This window comes from Solanum dulcamara, chromosome 8 (assembly GCF_947179165.1).
Source record: "Solanum dulcamara chromosome 8, daSolDulc1.2, whole genome shotgun sequence".
Classification (NCBI taxonomy): Eukaryota; Viridiplantae; Streptophyta; class Magnoliopsida; order Solanales; family Solanaceae; genus Solanum; species Solanum dulcamara.
This window is the reverse complement of record NC_077244.1, coordinates 13,998,490-14,005,753: the sequence shown is the minus strand read 5'-3', so window position 1 is coordinate 14,005,753 and position 7,264 is coordinate 13,998,490.

The following is a 7,264-nucleotide window of genomic DNA, read 5'->3' as shown; positions in this document are numbered from 1 at the left end:
TCTATTTTTTTTTCTCAATTCACATGGATATATCTTATGAAAAATCATTCAGAATTAACTCAAATCTACATTAATTTTGCCAATATGGTTAAAACTCAATTTGGTAAAATTATTAAAGTTTTTCGTCGTGAAAAATTCTATGGAATATCGTGATTCTAAACTTTTGAATTTCTTAGCTGAAAATGGTACTCTTTCTGAATTCTCTTGTCCCGGTACCTCACAACAAAATGGACGAGCATAACGCAAGCATCGTCATATCCTTGATTTTGTTGTGGCCATGATTATTTCTTCATCTTGTCCTGAGCGCTTTTGGGGTGAAGCATAGCTTACTACAATATTTACTATTAACAGACTCCCATCATCTATTCTTGAAAATATGTCTCCTTATGAACGACTTTACAAGGAAGCTCTTATACACATTACTTAAAGTATTTGGTTCTATTTGTTTTGTGCTTCTTCAACCACATGAATACACAAAATTAACCAATCTTCTCTCTCAACGAAGAACCCTAAAGAAGCTCTCTACTGTTCATCCAACACACCTTCACAATATCAGGTCTGCCGGAATGGCCTTACCGCCGCCGGTGGAGCTTCCCAGACCACCAGAACAAGCCTCATCCTCTAATCCAGCTAATACCACTTTGAATCTGCAAAAAGATACTGAAAATGCAATTTCAAGTGAGGTTGGATTGATTCCAAATGCACAACATTTTCCCAATCAAATTGGGAGCAATATTCAGGCGATTTATGCGAGAACAACATCTGAGTCGCCTGAAATGCACCTCCAAAATCGAACAACTTCAGGCGAGATTCAAGACATGGCAGCCACTAAAAGAAGCCGCTCACATTCGCCGCCGTCGTGCCTTCATATTCGAAGCGGCTCCGGAGAGATTCGAACCATCGGACCTACTGGGGGTTGCTCACAAGGTCTTGGCGCAGCTGTAGGAACAATCTTCACCGGAGAAATCATCGCCGGTGAAGAAAGTGGTGTCGGCGCAGGGGCTCAGGCGACTCATTTTAAACAAAAGTTATACCAGAATGTTCCTCAGTTTGATGCGCCTCTCCTAAGCTCAGAGCGCCACTTCGAATCACCTCCATTGGATTCGAATATCCCTTGGACCTCTGAGAATAGTAGGAGCCACGAAGTTGCAGGTTCAGCAGGTCAATTTTCAAAAAATATTAACTTTCAGGACCAAGTACAGCAACAATTGAATGGAATACAACCGTGTGATCACTATCATCATGCTCCAGCACAAATTCAAGAAATTCAAGGTAAGGAGAAGGAATGTAACAGTAAGTCGTTAACGGAAATTCAAGATAAGTCCTCTCAGCCCACTAATTTCTCTCAATCTGAACAATTTCATTATGTTAACAATAATGTTGATGGTCAACTACCTGTGAATACACTCGAACAAATGGCTTATGGTTCTACTGCTAGGAATAATATTATAGCTATGACCAATGACAAAAGAAATGATCAGAATGATAGAACTCAAACTCCCTTAGTTGTCAATCAAAGTGGTCATGAAAAGAATCAGTCGCAAGGAATTCAAAACATGGAAACTGTTAAGGATCCTAACAATAGGAAACATGTTGATCAAGCCATCATCGAAAATAGTGTCGAAACTATTGAAAAACCCACCGGAATCGCTATTCCGGTGAACGCCCAAAATAATTCGCAATCCCAAAACGACCCACATACCATTACGAATGAAAAAAATCAAAAATCCCAATTTTTAGGCACCCCGAACTCAAATTCTAAAATTCCAACTTGCACAAATAGGGCCGAAAACAGTCTTCTCGTGCCCGAATCTGTTTTGGTTGATTGTATCACCACCCCAAGCAATCTTAGCACTTCCACTAATCCCAAACGTACCAACCATCCTCCCGTTTCAGAATTCCCTCCCATCTCATCCAATTTCCAAAGATTCAACTCGAAAAACTCTAAAAATCCGGTAGTGTCCTTAACCCCCACCGCGCTACCTCCTAATACTAAGCCCCCTACCAACCAACCCACCACCACAAACCACCCTCCACCCCCTATAGCAAAGCAATCCATGGCTACAAGACTAAGAGCCAAACAAGCTGAGCCTACAACCAGAATTGACCTAACACCCCCAAAAAGGGTGACAAAACAAGGTTGTCCGGCTATCATGTTTAAGAGAGAAGACTACATGATTAAGATGGCTGAATCATGTAAGTATACTCTCATAGGCAAGTTTTATAGCCCAATGCCAAAGATGGAGGTAATACGAAAAAAGTTCATTACTCAAACTGAACTTAGGGGCAAGGTCAAGATCACCCATTTTAATTCTAGACATATATATATTGATCTTGACAATGAACATGATAGAGCTACTGTTTTAGACAGTAAGAGAATGTACATAGACGGTGTATTCATGAGATTTCAAGTTTGGACCCCTACTTTCGATCCAAATTATGAAACCCCCATTCTCCCTGTTTGGGTCATACTCCCGGAACTCCCTTGGCATTGTTTCCATAAAGAATTTGTTACGCTTCTGCTCGCGGACGTGGGACAAGTGTTGCACTTGGACATGGCCTTCATGCAAAAGACGAGGGGGAGCGTGGCAAAAGCAAAAATCCAAATGGACATCACCAAGCCTAGAATCCAAAGTGTATGGATTGGATTCGACGAAAATGATGATCCAAATGGAGAAGGAAGATGGCAGGACATCAAATATGAAGATGTTCCCCTTTACTGTACCTACTGCAAACACCAAGGTCATACTCCCCTGGCTTGCCACGTCAGCAGAAGAGATGCAGAACGAAACAAGGCCAAAGATAAGGAAGAAGAACCAAAGAAAGATGCGTCGCCAAAAAACACAGGTATGATCTCTACTCCTATTGTTTTAGCTAACACTCTAAGTTTCAGACAACAGGTACCTCTAGAAGAAACCACCACCACAACTCAGGAAGGAAGTCGCAAGGCGAAGGAGCACTCAATCAACCCAAACAGAAATCAAGTAGCAAACGACCAATGGCAAACCCAAAAGCGAAGAAACTTCAAAGGTAAGACCCAAACTGTGCAGAACACCCAAAGGATACAAGGCAATACTCAACAGGTGTACAAACCCATTCAAGCAAAGACGCCAGGTATTGACTCAATGCTCCCAAACCCCAATCCCCAATTTGATTGTAATTCTGTTGTTATGACTGGTCCAATTCAAAATGGACAGCGCGAGCATCAACCAGGTATTGACTCAATGCTCCCAATCCCCCATGGCTCCCCGAATAATATTTTTACTGTATTGTCTGATTCCGAAGTTGATGGAGGTGAGGATGGTATTGAGGAGGAGCCAACTAACCTGCAGGATGGGGTGTCCAGAGGGGGGGTTTTGTCTCATGTTTTGCATGAGAACCTTAGGATTGACCCTAGGAATGACTTGAGAGCTCCTGTTACCACTTCAAATATTCAGCATTTTTCTTCCCAGCAACTTGACAAACTGGACCTTGCCTCTAAGGAATTGCCTGAGAATCTTAAAGGCTCAGATGGTACTGAAATGAGGCTTGTGGATGCCCCTAGTTCCACACAGGAACAAGGTAACACTGCAGCTCCAATTCATGTGCACCAGCTGCAGTTTTTGGGAGAAGGCTCTTCACTTTGTCCAGCTGTTGGTTCCAAGGAAAATATGCTTGGTTTGAGTGTTGGTGCAGCTGCTACAGTGAAAGAAAAGAGTATACAAAATAAGGCCACTGAGGTGCAGGGATTGAGACCTGCATGTGATACTATTTTCACTCCTGAAATGGGCATCAATGCAGCCCCTTTTCAGCCTCAGGATCTGCAGGTTGTGGGAGATGTCCTAGCTGCTGGTTTGAATGAAAAATTGCAGGTTTTGAGTGCTACTTCAGCCCCTAATCTGAAGGAATATAGAGTAAAACATAGGGACACTCAAGTGCAAGGATTCACACCTGCAGCTGGCCCTATTTTCAATCAACAATTTGACATAAATGCAGCTCATCTTCAGAGTCAAAATCTGCAGGTTTTGGGTGGTGGTTTAGTTGCAGGTTTGCATGAAAATCTACAGATTTTGGGTGTTACATCAGCTGCTAATTTTGAAGAGAATATGATGAACAATATGGCCACTCAGGAACAGGGATCAAGACCTCTAGTTGCTCCTATTTCCACTCAGGAAATGGGCAACACTGCAGCCCCTACTCAGTCTCAAAACCTGCAGGTTTTGGAACATGTTCCAGCTGTAGGATTAAAGGACAACTTGCATGTCTTGGGGGCTAGCTCAACTCCTAGTTTGAAAGGAAAAAGTGTGCAAGTTGTGGTCCCTAAACTAATACCATTTCAGCACCAAAGTCTAGATGTAGATCACAATGACAATGCTGAAAATGACCAGGAAAAGGGCTGCAGTTTCAGCTATGCTTCAAGTGTTCAATTCCTCAATCCTGTCTCCCAACAAGTGCAACACCCAAACCCACAAATGCAGGCCTTTTATGCCTCTTTAACTCAACTTCCTGCTGCGAACCTTGTATTTAAAACACAAGGAGAAGCTACTGTTTCTCCAACTGCTCAAATCAACTGTAGTAATTCCAAACAGACATCCAACTCTAGGACTCATAAAAGAAAGGAAGCTAGAAAGAGGAAAGAACTAAAACAACATCAAGCTGCTGCAGCCACGAATGATGTAGTTGCTAATACATGCTCGCAGTTGGTTTTAGTTAACCAAAATACACATATCAGAAGCCCCGATTTTAAAGGTGAAGATCCCATCACTATTACTCCACTAAACATTGAGCCTATTCCTTTTATGCAGCCACAACAAGACTCCACCATTCCCTGCGCACTAAATACTACTCCTACCATAGCAAATGAATTTGATGAGTATGGTGTCATACATTCAGAAGATGAATATGACCAAGAGTTTCAAGGTGAGGTTGAACTAGAGGATGAAGAAGAGACTGCTGAACAGTCTAATAGAACTCTTGCACCATCCAAAACCACTACCAAAGTCACAGATAATGAGATGAACCAGCTAGCTAGTGAACAAGGCTTATCACCTAGAGGTATTCACCATAATCCAAAAATTTCTACTATGCATGCTTCGTTTAGTAGACCAAACACTAGGCTCTATAACCTCAGAACCCATCAATGATTAACACAATTGTATGGAATGCTAGAGGTATCAATACCAAAGGTGTCATAGATAGACTAAAATTCCTCAAACAAATCCATCAAACGTCCATAATTTCCATCCTAGAACCTTTTTCCAACAACGCTCATCTACAAAGCTTTAGAATCAACCTTGGTATGGATAGGTCCGCTTGCAATCCTAATGGTAAGATTTGGATTTTCTGGACTCAAGATGTTGATTGTAAAGTTACTGATATTGACGATCAACAGATCACTTGTGAGATGAAACATGTAGAGCATCCAAATGCATTTCTCATGACATTTGTCTATGGAAAATGCAAAGATACTCTTAGACGACCACTTTGGGATAGGCTTTTGCATCACGCTTCCACTAACCTTCCTTGGTGCACAGTTGGGGACTTCAATGTCACCACGTCCACTACTGAGAAACTAGGTGGAATCCCTTACAACATGCAGAAAAGCTTTGAGTTTATCAGCGTTATCGAAGCTTGTGGCCTAACGGATTTGGGGTATCATGGCTCAGACTACACTTGGTGTAATCAACGAGATATGCATAAAAGAATATGGAAGCGACTCGATAGAGCTATGGTGTCCGATAACTGGTTAGCTGTCATGCCACACACTTCAGTTACTCACCTCCCTTCGACTGGCTCTGACCATAACCCTTTACTAATAGAGATGAATGCTAGACAAGATTCCCTTATTAAATATTTTAAATTCTTGAATTGTTGGGTGGATAACCCTACTTTTCTTGAAACTGTAAAGTCCTGTTGGGACATACCTATGACGGGGAATCCAATGTGGTCATTCCACCAAAAAATGAAAAGGCTATCCTCTACCCTTAGCAAATGGTCGAGAGTGGAATTCGGCGACATTTTTGCCAAGGTTAAGGAATATGAAGAATTGGTGAAAAGTGCCGAAGAAAATCTGATAATATCCAATAATGAAGAGAACAGGATGCAATTGCATGCTCTCAACGCCGAATACACCAGATTTCTTAAAATTGAAGAGAACATTCTGAAACAAAAAATTCAACTACATTGGTTCAAGGATGGAGACGCTAACACCAAGTATTTCCATGCTTTAATTCGTGGCAGGAGAAGACGATTGTTCATTCACAAGGTTACTAACGAAGAGGGGGATTTGATTCAAGGCGACGAACACATTGCTAGAGCAGCTTGTGATCATTTTCAAAAAATATTCACAGGTGATGAGTCTCCGATTTCGGAGAACATCTTGAATTGCGTTCCTAGAATGATCACAGCTACTCAGAATGAAAGCCTTCAAGCCACGCCTACCATTGAGGAGTTAAAACAGGTGGTCTTCTCCATGAACCCTAACTCTGTAGCCGGTCCGGATGGCATGAATGGAAAATTTTTCCAAGCTTGCTGGGAAATTATTTCGGAGGACCTACTTGCAGTGGTTAACTCTTTCTTCTGTGGCCATGCTATGCCTAAGTTTTTTTCTCATGCATGTTTAGTCTTGCTCCCAAAGGTAGATCACCCCAACACGCTCTCTGACTATAGACCCATTAGTCTCAGTAACTTTACTAATAAGATAATATCAAAACTCATTTGCCTCAGGCTCTCTCCCATTCTCCCCGGTCTTATTTCTCCTAATCAGTCCGGGTTTGTAAAAGGAAGAAGCATCTCAGAAAATATCATGCTAGCACAAGAGATTATCCACGATATCCGGAAGCCTGTTATTGGCGAGAATGTGGTTATCAAGTTAGACATGGCCAAAGCATATGATAGAGTCTCCTGGTCCTATACTTGTCTGGTACTGAGAAGAATGGGCTTCGGTGAGACCTTTATTGATATGATTTGGCGAATCATGTCTAATAACTGGTACTCCGTTCTCGTTAATGGGTCTAGACATGGTTTTTTCCACTCCACCAGAGGGCTAAAACAGGGTGACCCTCTTTCTCCCGCCTTATTCATTTTAGGAGCGGAGGTACTGTCCCGAATGCTGAATAGTCTTCATAGCTACCACTTCTACCAGGGTTTCCATATGGCGAAAAGAGGCCCACAGATTAATCATTTGAGTTTTGCGGATGACGTTATCATCTTTACCTCCGGAAGGAGGGAAACTCTTCAGATTATCATGAAGACCTTGACCCTATATGAGCAGACATCGGGGCAA